This window comes from Pteronotus mesoamericanus, unplaced genomic scaffold (assembly GCF_021234165.1).
Source record: "Pteronotus mesoamericanus isolate MK-2021 breed Mesoamerican mustached bat unplaced genomic scaffold, CSHL_Meso_final contig_130, whole genome shotgun sequence".
Lineage (NCBI taxonomy): Eukaryota > Metazoa > Chordata > Mammalia > Chiroptera > Mormoopidae > Pteronotus > Pteronotus mesoamericanus.
The window spans coordinates 15,630,369-15,657,798 of NW_026555060.1; the positions used below are offsets into that span (position 1 = coordinate 15,630,369).

A 27,430-nucleotide genomic window follows, 5' to 3' on the forward strand; every position below is an offset into this window, starting at 1 on the left:
CCTTTTAAACAAGATTTCCTGAAATTCTTCCCTAAGCTTTAAAATTAATCAATTAAAATTATGAGAAGTTTACAGATTCTTAGAGTAGAGACTTGAATTTAACCTAGAAAGCAGACAATGGGCTTTTTAATCAGTGAAATGTAAGCAGGAAAAAGACAAAAATGTACTAAAGTAATGCCAGAATACAGATATTTCAGATCGAGATATTCAGTGGTCTGATTATGTAACCTTAATATTTCAGCAGAGCTGGGACCCCAGATGTACTATGTGGAAACAATATGTTCTCATGTAAATTGTTTCCTTATGGGCCAAGAGGCAAAACACCCTCTTCTTAGGAGAATGTGGTTTCCTTAAGAAGGAAATGGAGGGCTTCCGGTCAAGATGATAGCATTGGTAAACACAGTTCCCGGAACCTCCCACAATCACATCAAAATTACAACTCAGGATATAAAGAAGAAGCCACGTTGAGACAAGCAGGAGAAGTGGAGATACGAATTGGTCTGGTCTCCCACCCATGTGTGGTGGTTAAAAATCAGGAGGGATATCTTGGCTACAGAGGTGCCCTTTGAGGAGCAAAGGGTCCCAGACCCATGCCAGGCTCCCCAGTCCACAGCTCCAGTGCCAAGAAGAGAAGTCCTCAAAACTTTTGGCTGTTAAAACCAGTAGAGATTGTAGCTGAGTGAGATGGAGGGCAGCTGAAGACCTAGGCACTCCTTTGAAAGAGTCTGTGCATGGCACTGTCCAGGTGGCTCAGTGGGTTGGAGTGTCGTCTCATACACCAAAAAGTTGCAGGGATTGATTCCTGGTCACATACCTAGGTTGCAAGTTGGATCCCTGGAAGAGGTGCATATGGTATAGAGGGGAGGCAAACAACTGATGTTTCTCTCTCACATCAATGTTTCCCTTCTGTCACCCTTTCTCTCTCTTTAAAAATCAATAAACATATCCTCAGGTGAGAATTTGAGAAAAGGGCCCATATATGGACTTACTAGGGCTCACTCACTCTGAGCTTTAGCACTGGGGCAGCAGCTCAAAAGGTGACAGGGACATATGAGGACAAACTGAATTGTTGGGCTTCAGGACAGGGCTGGAGGGGAAGTTTTTTATTATGGCTGAATAATATTCCACAAAATATTATACAGACAGAATTGCTGGCAGAGGCCATTGTTCCATTGCTGAGCCGTCCCCTGACAGAGCCGGCAGGTGAGCACCATATCTGATACTCCATTAGCCTAGCTAACACTGTTTCTTGGCCTTGGTATTTCCCTGAGTTCCCAACCCACCCAACTTGTGGGTACACCCAAGACATTCCTAGTGGATTTTCCATAAAAACAGCCTGTTTGGGCTCATGTTGCAAACTTTCCTAAAAATCTCTCAAAGTTTCACAAACCACAAACAAGTAGCATCTGGCTTCTGTATAACATGTACTTCTTGCTAAATGGCCCCAAGCTCAGCACTAGCTGCAGCAAGTTTTGGGTCACAGCTTGGCTACTGCAGGGCACCTCCAAACCCAGCACAAGTAGCAGCCAACTTCAGATTGCTCTGTAGCTCATGCTAGGTGGCCCCAGGCAAGGCACAGGCAACAGTAAACCTTGGCCTCACCTTCTGGAAGGCCGCAGAGCTAGTGCACATGATAGATAGCTTCATAGAATGCTGGAGAACCATCCAATCACTTCAATGATTGGCACACTGAAGAGGCAGGCTCAAGAGGCACCAGGGCTCTGCTTAAGTGAATCCTGCACAATGGGGTTAGTTCCTACATAGCAGATACACTTCTGTGGTCACTGCTAGTCCTTGAGACCAAGTAGCCTGTGGGTAAACCCCTCCCACTGACAAAAATCAAGGCTCACCTACAAAAGGAGGTGCACACAGTCCATCTGTTGTGGGGGCACAAGGAGCACCCACCTCAGATGAACAGGGAGGCTTCTCCACTGGGTCCTACCGAAGTGGACACTTAGGACACTTGCAACCTAAGGCTACTCTGCCAAGACTGGGAGATATAGCAGCTCTACCTAATACATAGAAATGAACACAGGGAGGCTGCCAAAATGAAGAGACAAAGAAGTGTGTCCCAAAAGGAAAGAACAGAACAAAACTCCAGAAAAAGAACTAAACAGAATGGAGACGAGCAATCTACCAGATGCAGACTTCAAAACACTGGTTATAAGAATGCTCAATAATCTCAGTGAGAATTTCAACAAAGAGATAGAAAACATAAAAATGGAGATGGAAAATATAAAAAAGAACCAGTCAGAAATGAAAACTACACTAATGGAATAAAGAATACATTACAGGGAATTAACAATAGAGTAGATGAAATAGAGGAGCAAGTCAACATTTTGGAAGACAAGAAAGCAGAAAACACCCAATCACAGCAGCAAAAAAAAAAAAAAAAAAAAGTACAAAAAAAATGAAGATATTATAAGGAGCCTCTGGGACAACATCAGGCATGCCAACATTTGCATCATAGGGGTGCTGGAAGAAGAAAGAAAGCAAGAATTTGAAAACCTATTTGAAAATATAATAACTGAAAACTTCCCTAACTTGGTAAAGGAAATAGACATAAAAATCCAGGAAGCACAGAGTCCCAAACAAGCTGAATCCAAAAAGACTCACATGAAGACACATTGTCATAAAAATGCCAAAAGTTAAAGACAAAGAGAGAATTTTAAAAGCAGCAAGATAAAAAGCAGTTAGTTACCTACAAGGCAATTCATATTATTATCAACTAATTTCGCAACAGAAACTTTGCAGACAAGAAGGGATTGGCAAGAAATATTCAAAGTGATGAAAAGCAAGGACCTACAATCAAGTTTACTCTACCCAGCAAAGCTATCATTTAGAATTGAAGGACAGATAAAGATTTTCCCAGACAAGAAAAAGCTACAGGAGTTCATCACCACCAAACCAATATTACCAGAAATATTAAAAGGTCTTCTTTAAGGAAAAAAAAAAGGATAACAAAATGGCAATAAACATACATTTATCATCCATGTGTTCCTTGCAGCATTATTTACTGTAGCCAAGATATGGAAGCAATCTAAATGTCAATCAATAGTGGAATGGATAAAGAGGTGGTATGTGTGGAAGATGGAATATAGCTCAGCCATAAAAAAGAATGAAATCTTGCCATCTTCAACAACATGATGGACCTAGAGGGTATTGTGTTGAGCAAAACAAGTCAGAGAAAGACAAATGCCATATGCCATATGACTTCACTTATATGTGGAATCTAAAAAACAAAATAAATGAACAAGCAAAACAGAAACAGATTCACAGATATAGAGAACATTTTGATGGTTGCCAGATGGGAGGGTGGTTAGGGAGGTGGGTGAAAAATGTGAAGGGATTAAAAAGTAAAAATTAGTAGTTACAGAATAGTCATGGGGATAGAAAGTACAGCATAGATAATAATACTGTAATAACTATGTATGTTGTCAGATAGGTATTAGATTTATCAGGGTGATCACTTTGTAAAATATATAATGTATTTTGTCATGGATAATGTACACCCACATTTCTGGCCCAAAATTTCAGGATGAAGATCTTTGATTTTAATTTTTTAATTCAATTATTTATTTATTTATATTTGGAAACAAAACCAATTATTGTATTCCAGGGTATTATTTTGCATACAGATATCATTTTTGTTTTTTAGAGTTACACTATTAATGCAAAAGCATAAATTAAAGAATTAAAATCATTTATAGAGTATGGAATTAGTATTGCCCATGTATAATGTGCACCCTTATTTTTCCCCTAAAAAATTTGGGCAAAAAGTGTGCATTATACACAGCAAAATGTGGTAACTTCTGAGTATTATACAATACTCTGTGAATTATCTCCACTGAAACTTACTCTTTGGGTGTAGAACAAAGGAAAAGTCTGCAGCTCATTTAAGAATGAGCCAGAAATATAAGAACAGGACTAAAGCATTATGTCAAAGGGAGAAAATAAAAGTGAATAAATGCACCTTAACACTTTTAGACAAAGATGCATAAAGAGCCTGAGTTCAAATTTGTGGACAGACAGGGAGTTGTGAAGAACACTGTCTTTGGTCAACTGTTGAGTCTTAAACAAAGGGTTACTATGTGACAAGTATGCTCTAACCACTGGACAATTGTTGGTTCATTTAGTTCTTAACAACAGCTTGCTGAAATGCGTGCTGTTATTTTCTCAATTCCACAGATGAGAAAACTAAGGCACAGAGAGGCTTATTAACTTTCCCAAGGTCACAGAACCTGAACCTGCAGAGGTTGGCTCCAGGGTTAGGGTCTTAAAAACCACACACACTGTCCTTGAAGTTTTGACTGAGCAGTCTGTCTTCTTTCAGAATTCTGGAGCAGGCTACTTATCTTGTCTCTGAATTTGGACATGAAGAAAATACCTTCTTGGCACAGTGGTGGTGGGAAAATGGCTCCTTCAGGAATGACAAATTATTTGACAGCTTTTCCTTGAACACTTTTCTCCTTTTTCACCATTTCAGGGCAAGTTATAGCAAACCCTTATCTCCCATTCAAATGGCTTCTATCTCAATTGAAATCCAAAATTTCAAATGTATTCAATTTTTTCATATACCACCCTGTAAGAATTACACACTCAAACAGTAGCCAAAAGTTAAGGGTTTAAATTCTGGTTCCATCACATTGCAACTGTATGACCTTTGTCAAGTCATTTGCCCTCTCTAAGCCTCAGTTTCCTCTTTGGTAAAATGGGAATAGCAGCACGAAACTTCAGAGGATGTCATGAGGATTAAATTAAAACAATGCATGTAAACTGTTTCCACAGGTCCTACCTTGCAGGAGAGTTCCAATATCTCCTAGTTATTTGCTGTACTTTGGATTGTGATGTTGATTTTCATTATTATTAAAGGGAAACAATATTTTGTTTTAAATAGTTTAAAAGCTTTTCATTAATATGTTTATAAGATGATTTATTTTAAAAAATTTCATGAGATCTTTATAAATTTCTAATCTAGTGAAGTTCCTTCCAGCTATGCTACATCCTCTATTTGGGAGAGCTTTTCAATGAAAAAGTTTGTAGTTTTTCTTGTCAGGGGTGTATATTTTTGTTTTATAAATTCTCTATTAACTGATGATGATGAAGGTGACAATAATGATGCCAGTGAGAAAACTTTCCACTCTGAGCATTCACATTCTAATAGTTCCTACTGTGACTGAGGGTAGTTCTGATTAAATGAAGCGTAGTCTATGAATGAATGAAGCTCTTTACACCTCATTTGTTCTTGGCAGATGAATCCTGTCAATCTCAACTTTTAGCTTTCCCGCATGGGTTGGTAAGGCTTTAAAAAAGTGCATAAAAATTGTATTTGAACTTCTGCTTTTCTACGAATCATTATTGAGAAGAATACTAACCTGAAAAAGTCAGGTTCCATCTGGAAGATTCTTCAAGGGGATATTAGAGCTGGAACACTCACCGGACATGAAACCTTGTTACTCACAATGCATTTCCAGGGAGGATATCTTGCAGCTACACACCATACTAACTTTCAATCCATGCAGACTTTTCTTCAAGTTTATAGGGCATTTTTTTATATAAAACAGCTCCAGTCAATTCAGAGTAGAAATGGATGGTGCCAATTTTAATCTTTTATTATGTAGGCAGTGGAGGTGGTAGAGATTATGAACAAAAAGTCTGAAGTGTTGAGGGTCTTTTGACCATTAGATCCATTCACTGCTGTCCTTCTCTGTCATGAACTTGGACTTACTGACTGAATGCTTCCCCCCAGACTGTAGTATGAGGAGGATCGCCGAAGAAGAGCCTTCCTTGGGAATGGCTCCAGACAGTGCATTCCTGCAAACCCCACTGACCCTCCATTCCACAGCCAGGAAAGTAATGGAGTCTCCAAATGAGGCAAAGTTCACACAGTGGACTTGGGGTTAGACAGGGGAGTATCACTCTTTCCTTTAAACACCAAAGAACAGAGATACCCAAAAAAGACTCATTCATCTAATACAAAGACCAGCCCCTTGGAGACCCCCACCTTCCTCTCCTGCTTACAGTAGTAACTCTATTTCCCTGTTCTGAAGTTCCAACTTGCCACCAGGCAGAGAACAGCAAAAATATTGAACATGAAATAAAGTCTTGTCAATGTTGCTATATTTAGGACAGAAACAGCCTGGTGCTAGAAAATATCATTTAATTTGTGTTTTGTATAAAGCATGAATATGTATAAACAATGAGCTCCAATAGTCTTCATATGAAGACAAAATCTGTACATTTTCCATGGCAAGCAGAGAAGTGGATTGGCACAGTATACTCAACTATTGTTATTATATGTAGCTTGTTTCTGGAAAAAAATCGCTTAAAACTTTTTGAATATTAGTAAATTTTCTTCCAAAATGGTAATGTAATGATTTGAGATTTTTACTGTTTTATTACTGTAGGGTACTTAATTTCCTATAAATTGCTCACGGCCAGGAGTGCCACGTATGGGCTGCCATCAAAACAAGCTGGCAACTGAAACAAGAGGAGAAAATTCATTCTATCTTAGAGAAACACCCTTCCACTTGGAAGAGCCCTTGCAATTTAGGATGCCCCACCTTAGCACAGGGATCCCAGAACAGGTTAATAGTCAGGAAAATCTGACTGACTTGCTGGTTGATTGAATACCACCATCTTTTTCTGATCTATATTTATTCACTAATCATGATTTTTGGGATTTATTGAATAACTATAGCCATTGGGATACAGTAGGGAACACAGTAAATTCCCTGTCCTCATGGAGTTAGCCTTTTGATGGACAACAAAGACCGCTAAATTCAGGGAAGGAAAACAAAGTGGGATAAGTTGTGGAGAATAATGGCAGTGTTATGTGGAGGCTGGGGGAGGGTGATTAGGGACTGTGTCTCTGATGAGGGACCATTAATACTCTAGGTTCCTAAATAAGTCATGTGGCTACTAAGAGAAAAAGTGTTCCAGGTAGAAGAAACAACAACACCCAGGCAAAACACGTTTAATAACTACACAAAGCACCAAGGAAATCTCTAGATGAGACAGGAGCAGAGAGAATAAAGCAGAGAGTGGTAGAACATGGCCAGGAAGGGCCTGCATGGGACAAACATTACTGTCTTGTGAATTTTATGCCAACTGTGATGAGAAATAATTGCATATTTACCGAGAGCCTTCTTGCCCAAAGTTTTGAGTTTTAATGCCCTTGGAGATTTAAAGATAAATAAATGAAGATCCTAGTGGGCACAGCACAAAAATTCAAAGTGTGAAAGATTTTTGGAACTGTTGTTTTATCTTATCCTTCTGAAGAGTTACCTGAGCTCATGTGGGCAGCTGACCTTCCTGCCTGGTTCACCAGGCCCCCCTGGAGGTGGGAATCCATGAATTATGCCCCTGAATAAGCCCCTCCAGCCCCTGCACTGTGTGCTTGGCAGGCACATCTGGGGACAGTAGACTTGGATACACCTTCAGAGCAGCTCCATGATGATCCAGATGACAAATGGCCTCTTTAGACTGTGAGGTTTTCCTCTGCTTGAAAGAAGGAAAACAATGTCTCCGGGAACTGAGAAGATGGTGCTCTGGAATGCAGGGTGCCTTTTGAGGCTGATACATGAACACTGATAATGTCAGACAGTGGCCAGGGAGGGCCAAGGCTGGCTTCAGTGAACGCACTGAATGGGGTAGCCCCTTCGGCTGCTGTGGGGGAGGGGCAGGAAATCCTCTGACATACGTGCGAGTCTGCTCTTTGTTCCAGCCTCATTTTATCATACAATAAACAATTTCATTTCTTTGTTAATCAGCTATTCAGTCTGTCATGTTTTTCTTAAAAAAGAAAATGCAGGACCCCATACAGGGAGAAAATGATCCCCATCTCCACCCCTCCACAAAGGTCTCCTTAGCACAGAGGAAATGGCCTGCAGTCTTTCAGCTTGCGCTTAAAAGTTTTCTTTGGAAGGAGGCCATGTTCTATCTAGTCAGACAAACTCAGGACTGAGTCTTAGCTTATCAGCTTGCTTGTGTGCGTCCTTGGGCAAGTCACACACTTTCTTCAAGCCTCAGTTTCCTCATCTGAGAAAATAATTCCCTCCTCATAGGTAGGTTTTAAAGATTGGAAATTATATACACTTACCTATACTTACATTTTACCTAGCATCTAGTTGAAATCTAATTATTGATGGGCATCATTATTATCATCACTAATAATTCAAATCTTATAATTTTTAGTACCTGTGTCACAGACCCCTAGACACCCCAAGGGTTCTATTTCAGTAGCAGTCTGAGAGTGAAGAATCTGCTGGAATTAGGATCCCAACATTTCATACATGAACGAAGGTCGGGCTTTAAGGGGAGAAAGGGTGCCTAGGCCTGGGAAGACAAAGGCTTTGTAATATGCCGCCACTCCCCCTCCTCTGCCATCCCTCACATTCCTCCTTCCTGCTGAGTCCTGACCTGAACCACTCAGAGGTCTTCTCAGCACAGCACCCCAGCATCCTCTACCAATAGATGGCAACTGACAAAGGAGATGAAACCTAATTCCTATACTTGGTCTAGAGCAGCCTTTCAACATTTTTCATCTCATGGCCCATGTAAACAGATTACTACAATTCTGTGACACACCAAAATATATATTATATTTTTTGCCCATTTGACCAAAAAAATAGGTCTAATTTTGATTCACTCATACTGAACAGCTATTGTTGTGTTGGTTATTTTCATTTTTTTATTTGACAATCTAAGGGAAAAGAGGTCAGTACTCCTGACTAAACAGTCAGGTATTGCATATTTCAGATATTGTTTGTGACACACCTGTTAAAAATCTCTGCTCCAAACGATGACTAGAAATACTGGTTTTGTGTGAAGGAGGGGAGTATGCTCAGTGAGGAAAGGGCTTTGTCTATGGCTATAATCACATAACGAAAGGCCAATGAATTCTTCACAGTTGTCAGTGCTGGGCAAATATGGAAAAAGCCTCAGGCTCTGGGAAGTGACAGGGCCTGGTCCTGGGCCTGGGACCCCACAAGGCTACCAGCCTGTGACTGCCCAAGAAGGGAAGGGGGCCTTTCTGTCTCAGACTGGGTTTTGTGTAGGTTGTATAGAACTGTAGGAAAGAAAAAGATGCCTGGAGTTTTGACTGTTAACCAAAAAATGATTTCACAAATGGCATAACAAGATTTTTGAATTCTACAAAATTCTGAAAAAAACACATACTGAGCATTGTTTGCTTCATGTTTTTGTTACATCTAATGTAACACATGTGCACACTCAGCACACGCACACACCCACACCACTGTTCTAATATCTCGGTTGGGGCTATTCTGTTATTCCATGCTTCTTATCAGGAAGTTGAAAGGGGTCCTCGGGAGCTAAGCCACCATCAAATAGATTACAGAGGTCTGAGCAAAGCTGAGTGTTACCAGTTTACTGTCATTAGATCTCTTTTTTTCCCTTCAAACTAAGAGTGTTTTCTGTTTGTTTACCATTCAAGAAATGTATTTTTCTTTTAAAAATAGATTAGATAAAAACCAAAGCTATCCAGTGAACTTTTAACTTACTTAACTATTAGTCCTTTACAAAAAAGCTTCCTCCTCTGGCCATCAACAACCAAATTGTTTGTTCTGAACAGGCTTTCAGTCAGTCCACCCTGGGACTAGTCTCACAGGCTTTCCTGGTGATTTATTTATCAAGAAAGAAGGGAATGAGGGTGGTGGTTTGCTCTCAATCCAGCCACTCGATTTTAGTAAAAAGTATCTTTGAATTTAAAAAAATGGTTTGCCCCAAAGGTCTGAAAAAACCCCTTTGAAGCTGCACAAAACTGATTTTTCCCAAAATTAGCTTTTTGTCCTCTCCCAGAGGGAGAGTACAGGGAAGAAGAAAGGGTAACGGAGTATGCATTACTAAGGGTGTGTCTTGAATCACGGATTTTATAAATCATCCTGTTGCCTTATCCTCTGACAAAAACCAGTAACAACTTACCCAAAGAAAGAGCAAATGCCTGCCTGAGAAACTCACTGAAGTCCATTGACCTGCCTTTCCCTGCTCTACCTAGGTGACTGGATAGTCTGAACTCAGTGTTGAAAACACAGAATCGGTTAATTAATTTCTGTTTTCCTAGTTACTGCATTTCAACCATGCCAAATACCTTTTTCCTGCCCCTTTGTGACATCTTAGCTAGAGCCTGCAGACTTCTGGTCACTTTTCCATAATACAAAGTCAAGGCCATCATAAAACTCCAGTCTTGCACTCAATTTAAATCTCATCTCCTTCCATCCTTGGTGCAGGCTGGGCCATAGCTGTAGGGACACTGATGGGGAAACAACATGGTCTGGCTCCTCAGTGGATTTGGGGCAGTGGAAAGAGGTTGGGAAAATCTTCTTTGGGTAGTTTTCTTTGCTTCTTGGACTGACATTAATAAGTTCTTAGCATCTACTATGAGATAGGATCCAAATGTGGCCCTTGGGTGCCTGACTCCATTTTCTGGTTGGCTTTGCAGAGTCTACACAGTTCCTGGAGGTGGGCGAACAGGCCCCTGTCCAACCTCTCCCACAGCACAGCTCCCAGTAACAGCAGCAATCCCTCCTCCCCTTCATAGATACATCCTCTTAGAAACTTGGGAGTCCTTGTCTGCCAACCAAGAACTGTCAAGATGGTCCAGCCTGCCCCTGGTCCAGGTAAGAATCTCATCCATCCGTGCCAGCATAAGCACCATTGGCTTCACGGCCAGTTCTTTTCATGGCTTTGCTCCACCATCTTTGTTCTACTTCTTTTACTCAGGTCAACAAGGCCCAGGAGCTGACTGGCTGGCCTGTAACCTAAACAGATGTCCAGCCCACAAGCAAGGTGTCAGTCTTCCCCTCTTGCAAGCACTATTCTCTTCAAGGCAACCTTCCCTTGGCTTCAGGAAGGAGCGAGCACCTCTCCTGTCTCTAGGGAAGGGATCCTTTTCACAACAAACTCTTCATTCATGGAATGGTTCCAATTACTTCAGGAAACACCCCTCTTCTCTTCTCCACTTTCTGGGGCACTGTTGGTTCTGGTAGTGTTAGGTAGGATAGATAGCAAACCAGGGCAGGGAGGAGGAGGGAGACATGTCTCACCCACTGACTCAGCAGCCCTGAGCCTGGCCTGGTACTATTGCCAGGTGTTCCAGCATCAGAGGAAACACCATGCTAACACAGAAGAAGGGCAGTCCTTGAAATTCTATGTATCATCTCCACTATCAAGGCCTGAAAAGCTGGAAAGGGCCCATACTGCCCAAATGAAGAAGCCCATTAATACCTTTTGGTATTCATGCCAACTTCTCTCACAAAAAGCTGGCACCACCATTACCTGTCAATCAATATATAACTTCTTCACTGCCATCCTGCCAACTATATAAGTCCTCAGAACAAAGGACGAGGTGCATGTTTCCCCCCTGGCCTTTGGCCGCCCTTACTTTCATCACCCTTACCCTGCTTTGCCCTGAACCTATGCCTTTCATTCCCTCACCCTGACCTTAACTATGCCCATTCTCTTCCCTGAGAACAGATCACCATTAAACCCTTTTACATGCCAATAGACTTGTTCATCTGTAATTCTTTACTGTACTGGCAAGAAGAACTGAGTTTCTGGGAGTTTCTCCCATAACAGTAACAGGGTCTGTTTTCCTCAAAGCCCTGTGGGATACCTGAAGCCTCTGTGTTCTCAGATTCAAGTCCTTTGTTGTGAATTACAAGGGAATAGGAAAAAGGCCCCACTAATGTTTTTTATACTGCTATCTAAACATCTCTTAAAACTCACCTCCATTAAACCAGAAGCCTCTCCAGGCTGACCAATTCATTTATTCACTTAACAGATATTTCTTGAGTGCCCACTCTGCCTGGTAAACTGCTGTAGGCACTGGAGATATGACAGCAAATAGGACAGAGAGGTTACCACTCTCAGACAGCTTACATTCTATTGGAGGGAAACACCTTACCCAGCCATGCTTGCAAGATGATTTTAGATAGTGCTAAGTGCTATGAGACAGTAAAATGCAGTGTAGAATGATTGCAGGAGGAAGGTTGCCATTTAAGATGGGTGGCTGAAAAAGGATTACCTGAAAAAGAGATCATTGAACTAGAATAAATGATTCCCAGGCAGGGCGAATGGGCAGGCCTTGAAGTGGGAGCCTGTTTGGCATGCCCAAGGAATTTCAGAGAAGTCAATGGGTTGTTTTCCAATTCTCATCTTAAGGTTAAATGTTCCAAGATGTTTCTCCCTGTCTTCTGCTTGTTCTAGGATAGTACGGGAGATAGAGAGCTCCACTGTGCATTCTGCTTCTGGTCTACCCTGTGTATGTTAAGCCTTATAGCTGTCTCCATAGACTTAGAGGTTGTAGAGATGAAGGAGCATTTTCACTCACTCATTTGAATCATGTGGCCAGGGAGTATCCTCATCAGAATTGTATTTCTGACCAAACTGCCACCCATGAAAAATCACCCACCAGGCAAGGGAAGAACAGAGCTTCAAGGCTTCACATACACAGTACCTTCTTAATGGGGTTTATGAATGCATCCACATGAATACTAAAATGTATGTTACATCTTAAAGCATTATAAAAATAAAACTATATTATTGTGAGCCTTACTTAATAAAATTAAGTATGGATCATGAAAGGAAAAGAAATAGGTTCCAAGAAGACTTAAAGGTACCATTTCTCTACTTGATTTATTACTTTGAAATAAATCTCATTGGAAATGTCCATTTTGTTAAACAAAATTGCTTCCATATCATTTGTGCCTGAAAAGGCATATGCCTTATTGACATGGAATTTTATAGCTGGAAGATACCTTTGAGATCATTAATGACAACTCTCTCATTTTACACATGAGCTAACAGATCACCAAAAAGGTTAAGCATAATTTCAAAACAATGTAGCATTTATAATTGTAAAGTTGAACTTGAATCCAAACCTCTTTACTGCCAGTCCACTAATCTCACAACTATATTGCAGGACCTCTATTCTAAGACATGTTTCCTGACATACATTATATCAAAGACCAGGGCCAGGTGTGATCTCAGCATAGTTAGATTACAGGTGTTGTGGGATACAGCTTCCATGATGGCCTCCAATGATCTCCACCTCCTGATAGTCACACTGTCTTGTTATCACCTTCTACATTATACCAAGATTGGTCTATAGGACCAACTGAATATGGCAGAAATGATGGTATGACTTCCAAGATTAGGTTATAAAAGCTGTGGCTGCCATCTTGGTCTCTCTTTCTTGGATCACTTACTCTGGGGAAAACTAGTTACCATAGTGTAAGGATGCTCAGGCAGCCTAAGAAATGGTGAGGAAGTGAGATGCTCAACCATGAACCTCAACGATGATGCTCAACCATCAACAGCTAGCAAGAAACTGAGTCTTGCCAGCAAGCCCATGAGTGAGCTTGGAAGCAGATCCTCCAGCCTCACGTAACTACAACCCCAGTTCACAGCTTGACTGCAACTTCACAAGAAACCATGAACCTGAACTGCCCCACTAAACTGCTCCCAGATTCAATACAGAAAAATTGTGAGATAATAATTATTATTTAGGCTAATATTTTGCAAGATTTGTTCTTTTGTGCAGCTATAGATAACATACAAGTACAGTGCTTTGATTTGTCTAAATCACTCTTAGTACCATATCATAGTCTGTATAACTCAGTGACAAATCTTGCCCTTTCTCACACAGGAGAAAGACAGACACTTGCTCTGCTCAAGGACCTGTCTCAGCTCAGTCTCTGCCAATAGGAAAAAGAGGTAAGAGGGTGGTCCTGCCAAAATCCAACAACACCTCCTCAAGGACAATTTGTGGCAACTTCAGCTGGAAAACGGCTCCATGCTGGAACAAAGAAGGCATGGCAGTAGTTTGATGTACAGGAGAAGAGTGAATACAAAGCATAACTTCAGGCAGACTTCCTTTAAACATGCAAAATCTTCTGCTGCTATTTTCATGCTTTTGGAGAACTGGAAATTTCCAGAGGCTACTCTTTCCCTGTCCTGGATTTTGTGAAAAGTTTTTTGAAGAAGTCATATAACTCAAATTTCATATTTTCTTAACCAGTTCCAGGAATGTGGACACTTCAAAAATATTTGCAATTTAGGATGTGGGGTATACTTAGGCAGATATGCCTTATGTCTAAAAGGAACCCGAGTCACCCCACCCTTGTTTTTCTGATAGACTATGTCTCTTTCCACCTTCAGAGTTCAGATTGAGCTCGCTAGATTTACAAAGCTTTTCTAAAGTGATGCTATTTAGTTAGCATCATTTCTTACTTATTTCCTTCTCATTAATAGTCCTCATGCATGAATAGAGTTGCATTAGGGTCTATGCTCTCCTTTTCTCTGTAGGGGTCTAACCTGGTTCCCCACAATAACTGCTGAATTGAGGAACATTTGAGACTTTAAACAGTGGGCACTGAAAAATGTCACCAAATAATGCTAGTGCCTGAGAAGCTGGCATGGTAAGGGAGGAGTTACATAATGATAACAGTAATTTTATCAACTCAACATGGATGGGAACTGCATGCAGAGCATGGGCTACCTTCTCAACTTTCTTGTGACAGATGGATGGAGGCAGGAAGGGAAGAAATCCATGATCTACTGTTACATAACTGGGGACATAGGGAGAGGAAAGCCTTTGTGCATTCGTAATGTCTTTCAGAAGTTAGGGCTCAGCCTTCATATGGTCAGAGGTGAAGGTTAGATCAGAGCTCCCAAAAGGCACAACTAATAAGATCTGAGGGGATATTGGAAGACTTTCTTGCTACTCTCTGTCCTTTCCTCCCACATACCTAGAATCCATCATTACAATAAATGTGTCTGCATTAGAGTTATAGGCTTTTGAAATTCAAATATTCTTAGTAGTGTTTACTTGCTTTCTGTTCTTAATGTTTATACTGAAAGTGTTTTCTCAGGGCTCTGAGAGAATAAGAGTTTTACAGAACAGAAGGAGAGGAGATCCAGTCAAATTTAGACCATGAGACACCCCCTGAAGATGGTATTTCCTTGGAAAGACAGAGCTTCTGACTCACTCCTTTAAAAGACTTGATGCCAGAGGCGAGGGTGTTTGCTTTTTGAAAAGTTTACTGGTAAGAAACTAAAAGTTAAGCACTCCTAGGAATTACAAATAGAGTAGTTAGACTTTCAAATAAGAATTTATAGACTTGTGGGGGCCTGATAATTAATGTTAAATTCAAGGACTTTGGGGACTACCAGGCTAGTATTTCAAGGTTAGTTGTAATAAAGTGGGAAGTGCAAAAGTTGAAGTTATTATGGCAAATGTAATTCATCCCCATTACACATTCTTGACAGAATTTTACAAGGCCTAGAAATCTGTGTCCCTAACATACTCAGTTTGGTTTGCTGAAGTGTTTTTGTAAAAGAGGACAGCACAGTTAGATCCTTCTGGGTAATATGGTTACATTTTCAGCTTCGTTGTTGGACTCTTCACATTTAGTTTGAAAGGCCAAGAGGAAAATCCAACTGTAAAAACTTCTTGAAAGAGATAGGGTCCAAAATAGAACAGGGAAACCATTGTTTTACCTTTCTCTATGGAAACAGAGCATTCAAATTTGACCTAACAAGAGTTTTTCCAATTGGAAATTAAAATTAAGAAAAGCACACCATTCACATAGCATCAGAAAAATTGAAATAGTGGTAAATTTCACAAAAGATGTGCAATACATGTACATTGAAAATTATAAAATATTGTTTAGAAAAAGTTAAAGGAGAACTATGTAAGTGAGAGATATATACCATGTTTCTGGATTGGAAGATTTAATATTGTTGAGATGTCAGTTTTCCAAAACTGGTGTATTGTGATCAACATCTCAGAAGGCTTTTTTTTCTTTTTTTTTTTGTAGAAATTGACAAAATGATTCTAAGTGCATATCGAATGATGAAGACTTAGAATGGCTAAAACAACTTTGAATAAGAAGAACAAAGTTGGAAGTCTAACACTGTGTGATTTCCATACCAATTATAAAGCTATAGCAGTCAAGAGAGTGTGGAATTAGCAGAAAGATGGACAAATAGGTCAATTGAACATAATATAGCATCCCAAAATAGATTTATACATATATGGTCAACTGATTTTTGAAAAAGGTGCAAAGGGAGTTCTATGAGAAACAATAGTCTTTTCAACAAATGATGCTGAAAGAAATGTATATCTGTATGCAAACACAGCAAACAAACTTCAACTGGTATTTTGCCCCAGGTTAAAAAATAAAGTACTACTCTACATATTATCATAGACCTACATGTGAAACATGAAACCACAAGACTGATTGAAGAAAATAGAGAAGAAATATCTTTGTGACCTGACACCATAAATAAGATCTGTAAAAGAACCAATTGACAAAATGCACCTCCTCAACATTTAAAATTTCTGCTCTTCAAAAGATACTGTTAGGAGACCAAAAAGGCAAGCCAGCCATGGCCAAGTAGCTCAGTTACTTGGACCATGGTCCCATACACCAAAAGGTTGTGGGTTCCATCTCCAGTCAGGGCATATACCTAGGTTTTGGGTTTGATCCCTAGTCGGGGGCACATATGTGAGGCAACCGGTTGATGTTTCTTTTTCACATTGATGTTTCTCTCTCTCAAATCAATAAACACATCTTCAGGTTAGGATTTTAAAAAAAAAGGAAAAGCCAGAGACTGGAGGAAAATCTTTGCAAACCATATATCTGATAAAGGATTTGTATCTAAAGAGATCTCTCAAAACTCAACTATAAGAAAACAAATATCTCAATAAAAAAGTGAGTACAGATTTTATCAGCTACATCTCTAAAGAAGATATAAGGAACAAATTACCACACAAAAATTTTCAATATTAATTTTCATTAAGAGTAAACAATTAAAACCATTAAGAGTTACATACCTCTTTCAATGGCTAAAATTAAAAAGACGGATCTTACCAAAATGTTGGTGAGAAGGTACAGCTACTGAAACTCTTATCCTTGCTGTTGAGAAAGAAAAATAGTACACTTTGGAAAGCAGTTTGGTAGTTTCTTAAAAACTTAAACATATATCTACCATGTGATTCAGCCATTCCACAACTAGGATTTACTCTAGAGCAATGAAGGTATTTTAGAATGTACCTGGGGTGTTTTTATTCAGGTGCAGTTAAACACACAGATGTAGAAATGACTGCCAGGAAGGAAGAAGTTTTCCTCACTGTTCCCTGGAGACAGGAGGCCTGGCATGCCATGAAGAGTCAGTCAAGAGGCAGAGGGGGTGAGGGAAAGAAGTGGGCAAGAGTCTTTACTGTGTTTTTTGTAAGAAGGAATGAATGAGTCAGGGTAAACAGGCTAAGCAGAATTAGGGTTTGAATGACTAGCAGGCTCCAGGGTGTAAGTGTAGCTACTAGTTGCCTGATATCTGGCCCTGGGTTGGTTAGGTCAGATGAACAGTGGCCCCAGAGGGTAAGTGCTCATAAAAGAGGTGGTTGGGGCCCTGGCTTCTGTGGCTCAGTGGATTGAGTGCTGGCTTGTGAACCAAAGGGGCTGGTTCAATTCCCAGTCAGAGCACATGCCTGGGTTGAATGCCAGGTTCCCCAGTAGGGGGTGTACGAGATGCTACTGCACGTTGATGTTTCTCTCCCTCTCTTTCTCCCTCCCTTCCCCGCTCTTAAATAAAATCTTAAAAACAACAAAAAAGAGGTGGTTGGGGGCTTATAGGGGTGGGAGGGGAGGCGTGGTGGGGTTTTGGGCTCTGAATTGGCTAGTTTGCATGTGAAAGGTACACATGAGAGTGGGGCAGCCTCTCTAGGATCACCCAAATCTCAATACATCAGAAACACATGGTTAATACCGAAATCACAAGTCCATACAAAGACTTTACATTAATGTCCATATCAACTTTATTCCTAATAGCCCCAAGCTGAAAACAACCCAAATATATGTCAACAGATAACTGGATAAAAAGATTCTAGCATACCCAAACAATGGACTACTACTCAGGGATAAAAAGGAAAGAACTTTTGAAGTATGCAATAACATAGATGAATCTCAAAATAATTATGCTGGGGAAAAGAAGGAGACAAAAATGGAGTGTGTATGATTCCTTTTATGCTATAAAATGCCAACTATTTATAGTCACGGAACACAGATCAGTGGCTGTCTGGTGATGAGGTAGGAGGTAGAGTGACATTAAAAATGGGAAGAAGGAAACTTTGGCAGGTGATGGATGTGTCATTATCTTGGTAGTGGTGATAATTTCATATACATGCTCACACATAGGCCAAGGCTTATCAAATCATATGATTTATGTTTTTGAAGATAAAGTAAATGTTTAATAAACTCTGGTAGAGAAAGACTTTTTAAACTTCGAAATGGAAGAACAGATCACCAAGAAAAGGTTGATGGGTTTAACTGTATTAAAGAGTCGAATATTCTGTATGTCCTCAAATAAAGCAATTTAAATCTGTGCAGTTACTATAATTCATTTATACCTCAATAAAGCTACACAAAAATGTCTGTCAAGGGAGTATTTTCTATCTCAGAAGTTATCTAATTAGAGAATAGAAAACCTTTAGCCCTATTTGAGGTCACAGAGTGGCCCAAATGATGCCCACAGGTGTCTGTAGATCCAAGATTTGGGGGGACGCAAACTGGGATTTAGTAATCTTGGGTTTTGGTTCTAGCTCTGCTACTGATTTGCTCTGTAATTTTAGGCTAAAACCCCAGTTTCTCTAGACCTCAGTTTTCTTGTGTTTAACATCAAAATGTGGGACTTAGATATCCTCTGATCTCAAGTCATTCCTGACAGTCTGTGATTCTGTTGTTCTAAGCAGTGGACCTAACCTCATCTCTTATGTGTATTTACCCAAGTAGTCCCACTCGGAGTTCCTGATATCCCTGATCAGATCTCCAGTGGCTGTCAGCCATTTGTCAAGGGCAAAAAGAAAGACTAAGATAGAATGCAGAAGTGGCATGTTAAAAGTTGCCTGGCAATGTACCAAGTACTTTTATTTTTCAGTTGTGGAAAATTCATATAACATGAAATTTACCATCTTAACTATTTTTAAATGTGCAGTTCAGTGGAAACAAACATATTCACACTGCTGTGCGACCACCCCATCATCCATATGCGGAACTCTTTTCATCTTGCAAAACTTAAACTCTGTACCCATTAAACAATAGCTCCCCACTCTCCTTCCTATCAGCCCCTGAAAGCCACCATTCTATTATCTGTCTCTGTGAATTTGACTCCTCCAGGTGCCTCATGTAAGTGGCATCACAGGGCACTAACTGTTCTTATATTATTCATTTAATATCCCCAATAACCAGAGAAATAGGAATTTAAAAAAAAATAATGAACAAACAAAGGCTTTGAGTAGGGAGCTCAATGTCACACAGCTGAGACATCACTGGGCCAGGACTGAAACATCGTCAGCTAGTTCCAAAGCCCCAGTCCTTCCAGGGCTATAATCAGATAATAAAGTGCTCAGTGAAAAGGCAGTGATCTAGCAAAGGGAGGACAGAAGTTCAAGAACAATGTACAGATCAGTGAAATTCACTCAACTCCCAATCTTGATTAGATTATAATAGGACAATTATTTACTGGCTCAATCTTCCCATCTCTATAAATTATGTGTATTTATTTATATTACTTTATTCCTAAAATCAAGGTAAAATAAAAAATAAAAATGTGTAAAACTCCAAGCTCCTTCTGAAAGAAGTATAGTACCATGTAACCACAGTATATATTTTCATTACTTCTAGTGTTTAAAGTTAAATGTCTCTAGAAAACACAGAATAAGATTCCAGACAGACATAACCGCAAGTGGTATTCTTACCCTCAAAAGCATAAACTAACTCTTTCCTGGCTGCTGTTTCAGCTGTTGGGGAATCCTGGGGTATCGGAATTTGCAATTCTTCATGTTATATGAAGGGACATTTGCTTCTAAGGCCAGCTGTAGTCAATCAACCTCAGAGTGAACCAGACACCCCCACAGCCAGACTTCATGCGGGAAAGGATAAAGGGGACTGCGATGAGCCAACTGACTTAAGGGTAACCATTCATGAATGCGACAAAAGGCCCTAAACCCAAGAAGAGTGGATTTGCACTCAGCAGACACCATTTAAAGTCAGCCTTGTAGACCTTTAAGGATTTACTTTTTTTCAAACAAAACTGTTCTCAGGTTTATTTTTAACTCTAGAATGAGTGAATTTTTTTTTCTATACTCGTCATTTGAGATTTTTGTATTCATTATTGAAAAATCTTGCAAGCCTTCTACAATTTCTAGGGACAGAATGTTTTTAATGTGAAAAAAATCACAAACTTAGAGTCTTCTCTTTTTACTAAAAGATTTGGCATTGTGTTTAGAACAAATCAGTACAATCTTTCTTTACCAAGAGACTTTTATTTTTTTAAGGGAATAGGAAGTACAAGACAGTAAAGTTTATTTAAGTGTCAGACAATAGATGAAAAAGGCATAATATGTTCTGCCTTATTTAGTCCAAAAGGAGATATGCTGGATGAGAGGGGGATTTGGAAGCCTCACAGAGGTAACATAATCTCTCTTTTGTAAAGACCGTCATTACACTTAAAGCCACTGTTTACTTCATGCATAAAGAGAAAATTCTATTTCACAAAATAAGAATTTTTTGTAATTTAACTTTCTGTTTGGACACATACAACAAATACTTTACATACTGATTCACATGGAAAGGTTTTAAAAAGCTAAGTACTTACCCAGTAAATGAGAAAGAAAGGAAATGAAGGTGGGAATGGGCATTCATTCTCTGTGGATATTTACTGCAATAATAACATTTTATTTTTATAACATTGTGCTTCCATTTGCAATCTGGGCATTTACAGCAATTGTACACTCTACAAACCAGAGTTTAAAATACATAAAAGCACATCAGAAGAAAATCATACACTCATTGCATGATACACTAAATGCTGAGAGAGCAAGAGACTGAGAGACTGCAACAGAGACAGTTTTATTGTCCATATCCAAGAACCAAAGCATTCCCGAGACAGTGGAAGCTAAGAAGAAAGTGGGGGGGGGGGGGGGGAGGAAGACAAAAAGGAAAGAAAGCTATTCTGAGCTGAAATGTTAGATCTGACCTAGTCACATAAGCTTGACTACTTTGATTAACAATAAAGGACTTCTGTTTGGATATTTAAACATGAAACTTAAATGGTTGGGGTTCATATAGAAAGAACACAGGATTTGGAATTATAATTAAGTCTTAGCACTGCCATTAACCCATGTATGACCTCCAGTAGTCCATTCATCTTCTCTGGCCCTTAGTTTCCTAACCTATAAAGTGAAGAAATCATATTAAATCCTTCCCTTGGGTCTATGTAGGCTATGATTCTCTGGTAAGTGGACACAAAAAGGTAGCAGTACATTTAGCAAAGAACCCTCAGTGTTACCCTGTGCAAAATCTAGGGGGAATTTAAGTGTGGAGGAAAGCAGCCATATTCTTCTCTGAGATAAAAAGCCTTCTCTCTCCAGAGAGCCTTTAAGTCCTCATGAAGTACATACTCCCAGATGGTATCACTCCCTAAGCACTGTGCCTCTGTTAGACAGGTATCACAAGGCATTGGATTGGTGGGGCATACTTCTTCCAGCTTGTATTGTAGAACCCTGAAGAATGCTAGGCATATGAGTATACCAGATGTTCAATGAATGAACTCCAGGAAAACCTCTCCATTGGACAGATGCTAGCTGTGCCTGAGGCAAGTAACCTTAGGCAACTTTCTTAGTCTCTTAAAAAGCTTCTGTCTCTTTATCCTTAACATTAGGTTTTTATTCAATGAGTTAAAATATGTAAAGTTCAATCTGAGTTGCCTAGACTAGTGTGAAATTGTAAAGTATGTGATGTCTGTCTTTAGTAACCTCTTTGCCAACGCTCCACAACCAAAGTAAGCAAAAATAGATACGAGAACTGGGGCATTCCTGTACCTAAGTCCAGCCCCAAGTGTGCCTGCCTCCTGCCTTCATCTCTTTCCCAGCTCAGCTCCAAGCACACCTGGCTTCTGGCCCTTGGCCTTCACCTCCAGGACCTGGAGGTCTGACTGCAGCTTCTCCTGTCTTCCAAGCCTCACTCTTTGGTTCATCTTATTCTTGGCCACTTTGGATAACATGCTTTGCTGTCCCAAGTGTGAACTGGAACCCAGAGTTTACAAGACTGCACCCAGGTAGCCTTGCCTTGGTGTTTCTTGGGAGAGAAAATAATCTCCAGTCACAATTATTGAGAACTTCATGCCCTTTTTAGGTTGTCAATTCTATCAGATTATTCAGTTATTGAGAATAAAGCCACCTAGAACCTAGAAAGACACAAAGAACCTAGAGATGGAGGGAGGGGAAGAGATTCCAGATGGCAGCTTCCATGGGTGCAGCCATGCCTGAGGCTGATCTATCCCTAGTCATTTCATTGCATAATTAATAGATTATCTTTACCCTAGCCTATCCCACCCTTAGGCCAATATATGTTGATTTCTGCTCCTGGCAAGTGAGAGCTCTCATACCTCAACTCCATCCAGACAACTGAACGGAAGAGTAGTTGAAGGGGAGGGGGAGTAGACCTGAAAATCAGCAGAACCTCCAGGATTGCTTCTAAACAAGTTCTTCTGTCCCTGAAGATCTTCTCTGGTCTGGCCCACAGTCCCTGACGGAACTAGAATCAGGCTAGCTCCTGGGAGATAGGAAAGCAAGACTTGTCCATTCTCTTAAATGCATTCTCAAAGTTGGCTCTTTTCTTAAACAGGGACACACGATGAACAAGATCTTACTGCCTTCTAAAACAATGTTTATGTATGTTTTAGAAAAATATGTAATATCTTTCAGTTCTATGTAAAAGAAAAATCTGTCCTTGTTTTTTTTTTGTTTTTTTTTTTTTACCTCTAGATGCTTCAAACACACACACAAAATCCAATATCTGTTTATAAATAAGCTGCCTCTATTTTCTTACATGAAAAAAAATATTGTTATTGAGGAGGTAAAATCTGTTGTTGATGTTATACCCTATTGTAAATTGTCAGTTCTATCAAATCATTCGACACCATGTGTCTATAAAAGCAGGGAGACTTTAACTCTGCTTGCATGAGGAAATGCAATGCCAGGCAGGAAGCAGGGTATGCACAAAACCTCAAGATTAGCACAGAGTGAGTTTATCTCTTGTCAACAAAAATAAAAACTCACTGAAGTTTCCATATTATTTTAAGACACACGAATAAATTAAGGTCTGAGGTCAGAAGGAACATTTCACAGCAATGGAAACATACATTCAAATAAAAAATAGTATGAATCTTTTCTCATTGCAGTTAAAAAGAAATAAATGGGAAAGACATTAAATTTAACTTTAATTTTTTAAAATTCTTTTTAGCTTTAGAAACCCATCTCTATTTACATGTAAAATATTAGCATCAGAAGTAGCAATTCTACATAATACTACATAAGTGTTCAAGAAAACTCAGTTCAAATATGTGAAGAAAAAATTTAAATCTATTCATAGTAATGAATGCTGTAGTTAAGAATGCAAAATAGTTTTAGTAATTTAAAACCAAAAAAGAAAAAATATCTTTTAGGGGATAAGTATTCCATATATGGTTTTTATTCAAAGGCAACTTATTTTTAGAAAACAGAAGACTACCCTTAGCTCTTTTGGACTTACATGCGCGAAAGCAACTATTTATATTTGAAACATATTTTAACCTTATATTTAAAAAATCAGTGTTTTGGCAATACATATACTAAGTTTAGTACTTTTTTTTTTGTATTTTCTAAAATATATAATCAAAAAATGAATTAAAACATGGAGTAGAAAGTTTTTTTTTTTTTTTAAATGACTAATGATACTGATTTTGCTCAACATTCTTCTCTGACATTATGACTATTTATTTTACTACTGTTTAGACAACATCACATTTTTGGACAACCTACTCCTCAAAGCTCAGATATATTAACTGGACCCTTCCAAGAATTCCCAAAGTGGTGCTTTCAAGTTTAGGAATAGCTCTCTAGAGAATTGACAGTGTAGGTCACTTTGAAGAGTCTTTCTTTTTCTACAAAACAAAGTGTGTTTAGAGAAATAAAGACAAGCCACTCTTCATTCCTTCATCCCCACTGAATTACAAAAATAAAAATATTAAATTTGCAAACTAGCAAAAGGAAACAAGGATGCTTGTGTGATCTCCACAATGAAAACACAGGTAAAAAGAACAAGATGTTACACATTTATCAATCAGCAGAAGCTATTATTCATACCATTCCAGAATTACAGGGAAAGGATAATTAAAACCGCAGACCTTGGGGCCTCACCAAATCTTTTGAATTGGAATCAGAACCTCCAGGGACTTTTTTTTTTTTTAACAAGCTCTCTAAGTGATTCTTTAGTGCCCTGAAATTTGCAAGCTGCAGTGTGTGATGTTGAAGAGACAGAGCAGCTCTCAAATTCCTATAGAAGTACCAAATATTTTCTAGGCAACTCTCTCTTTTTACGCTATGTGTTTTGTGACTTCTTTCTCTCTTCATTTATGAGAGATGGGTGGGGGGGCCTTTTGGGAGGTGGAAAGATGGGTCATCCTGCCAATCTCCTCCCACCAGGTTTATCGGACAAAGATTGGAGCACTGGTATTCTCCTTGTTTGATATTTCAACCAGGGATTTAAGAAATGCTTGATAATGATCATATTGTGCCCAATAAAGGACCTAGTTCCTCTGCAGATCAAATTGACATTCCTGTGGCAGTGCCTAGATTTTCTTAGAAATGTAGCTCATAAGTGAGAATGAGTAGCTTCTGAATTTTCTTCAAACTACCTAATACTTTGAGAGGTGCTAAAAAAAAAAAATTACGTGGAGGGGGAATGTCTATGTGACCTCATCATTGTACCTCTCCTGATCAAATGTTACAAATGCAAAACATAATGGCTGATTCTTATTACATACATGTAGATGTTTGTCTGTTTTCATTAGGTAAATGCTAAATTCCCCACAAAGGCAAAAAGAAAGAAAGAAAGGGAAGGGAAGGGAAGGGAAGGGAGAAAAATAAATAAGTTCATACGTTCGATACTCAGTAAACACTTATTTTCTGGCTTTGCCTTTGTTGAAGTCTTTTTTCTGTGATTTTTTAATAACGATTAATTGCAAGAATAGCTCTTGTAGGAGTCTCATGTAGATGGGTATGTACAATGCTTAATTATAATGTAAGTCTCTGATTAATTTCAGAAAATAAACACCTGGATGAGTTTTTGAGTAAGGCCGTGAAGTCATAGTGAAGTAGACAATAAAGAACGTAACAGTTATCCTTGACCAAATTGTTTAAAATTGTTATCCCGATTTTTTAACAATTCAGGACCTATTTAGGCAACTGCTGGAGATGTGTCAGAGACAAAATAAATACAAACTGCAGGTGTAGACTCCTGGAACATGAGCTGGTTCATGTTGGGGGAGACTTGGCTTGTGTTCTTCTCTCTGTGTAGCTCCAAAATAGAACCTCTAAAATGTTCAGTTTCATAGGAAACCAAGTTCTAAAGCATTCTTTGATCTGTATGAACACCCAAATAAGATGATAATCATTAACTCAGATAAGTTCCCTGTTTATGGAACCATTGTGACCATTTGGCAATTGTAAATAGATCTTTGTCTGGGACTGGAAAACTCATGAAGATGCAGGATATATAAATTATAAAGGATGTGAGTGAGGAAGGGGAGAGGTGGAGTTAAAGAGAGAAAAGCAGATACACCCAGTCACTTGGAGGACACTAAAAGGCAGGCTCAGAGGACCTAAGGAAGAGGTAAGCACAAAGCATCTAAAAATATCAGGACTGTAGGAAATGGTCCTAAAGATATTTGATCTGCCATTGTATTCCAAATCCTGCCATTTCAAGTCAGACCTATAAAAAGACATCTTTCAATAATGCATCACCTCCTTCCTATCTATTCAGTAAAGATACTGATTACACATCCTGCTTTGTGTTGCTAGTCCACACACCAGAATTTCTTTGTTTCTTAAAAGGTCAGTCACATGTTATACTACTTTTTCTTTGTGAATTTACACAAATCACAAAATTTAGTCAATAACAATTGCCCCTCCCATCTTTGCAAAGAACCATAAAAGTACGAGATGTAAGACTTGCAAACACATTTTAAAATGTGCACCCCTTTGCTCTTAGCAGGGCTCATTCTACATTAATTTTTGCTTAGTGTCTTCTTTAGCTCCCTTTGCCTTTTGCTTTACAAAAGATGCTACATAAATATTCATTTGCTCAGTTTTCTAACATCAATCAATTAAAGGCTTCTGAATTACTGATGAGTCCTAGGTGATTGACAAAATGAGATGCAAACTTTTAAAATTTAGTCCCTCACTGAATATTAAAAAGTACTTTAAGATTTGAATGTATGTATAAATAAAAATAAAATTATTTATTTAATAAAACTTTTTCTGATTAATTCTAGTTATTTATTGCTGGAGCCTTTGTTTTCTCACTTTCTATGCAGATTATGTACATTTAGATCTAATCGAATGATGCAGATAGCTAACATGCATTAATTGTTACAGAGTTAAATTACAGATTTGACCTTAAGTCTGCTGAGATGTTATGATCTGTTGAATGTCTGCCATGCCCAGAACTGATGTCTGATGAAACCAGGAGTTCTTTATGACAGGTAGGAGCTCTGCAACACATGATCCTGAGATCCTAGCCAGAGCTGTTTTTATCAGCAGTCAGCTCCTGATCCAAATGCTTGCTGCTAGCAAAGAAGGAGGCCAGATACATCCATGTGCTCTACCTCAGCAGTGACTGGATGAACCAGTCCAAAGCCTGGGTCTCAGTAAGACTGAATATACGAAACATAGGAAGGGGTAGTTAGTGAACTACAGCAGCAAAATAAGTAGAAGCAGAAGCAGAAGGTCACTGAGTCTCCAGAATGGTAGAGCACAGCCTGGGGAGAAATGGGCATCTGTTGCTAAGGGATGACAAGCTAACCCAGTCACTATAGCTGTGGTGTCCAGAGGGCCGCTACATTCCAGCTGCATCCTGAATGGCTCTCTTGTTCCGTTAAGTGTTTCTCTACAGCTATGGAGACACTTCCCTCCTTATTTCCCTATTTCACTTTACACTTTCTCCAGCAAAGGAAAACTGCAAATCTCTGTTCTTCTCAACCCTAAGGGATCTACCTGAGACAACCAGTAACTTGCTCCTTGCTATTTCTCCTCTCTGCTTTTTAATAGTGTAAGGAAACAGTTTCAGCATGTGTTAGATTAATGTGTTTCCTCTGAAATGAAATTATTGTATTTTTGGTCTTTGACATTAGTAATAAATTCTTTTTCACTTTCTATATGTATATCCATTTTTTAGTATCAAGAACAGTAGTCAGGTGTTTTTTTCAGTCTTTTTTTTTTTTTTGTATTGAACGCAAAAGAAAAATTGTGTTTTTCAGTAACTATTCTCGATTACCCGATACCATGAAAGGCCATACTGATTTATTC

General features: G+C 39.1%; 1 protein-coding gene across 9 annotated transcripts in view; it reads right to left on the reverse strand.

Moving 5' to 3' along the window:
• The window catches only part of KIAA1217 (KIAA1217 ortholog), a 426,467-nt gene that overhangs the window by 323,431 nt on the left and 75,606 nt on the right, over positions 1-27,430 (reverse strand). The window lies entirely within an intron of this gene.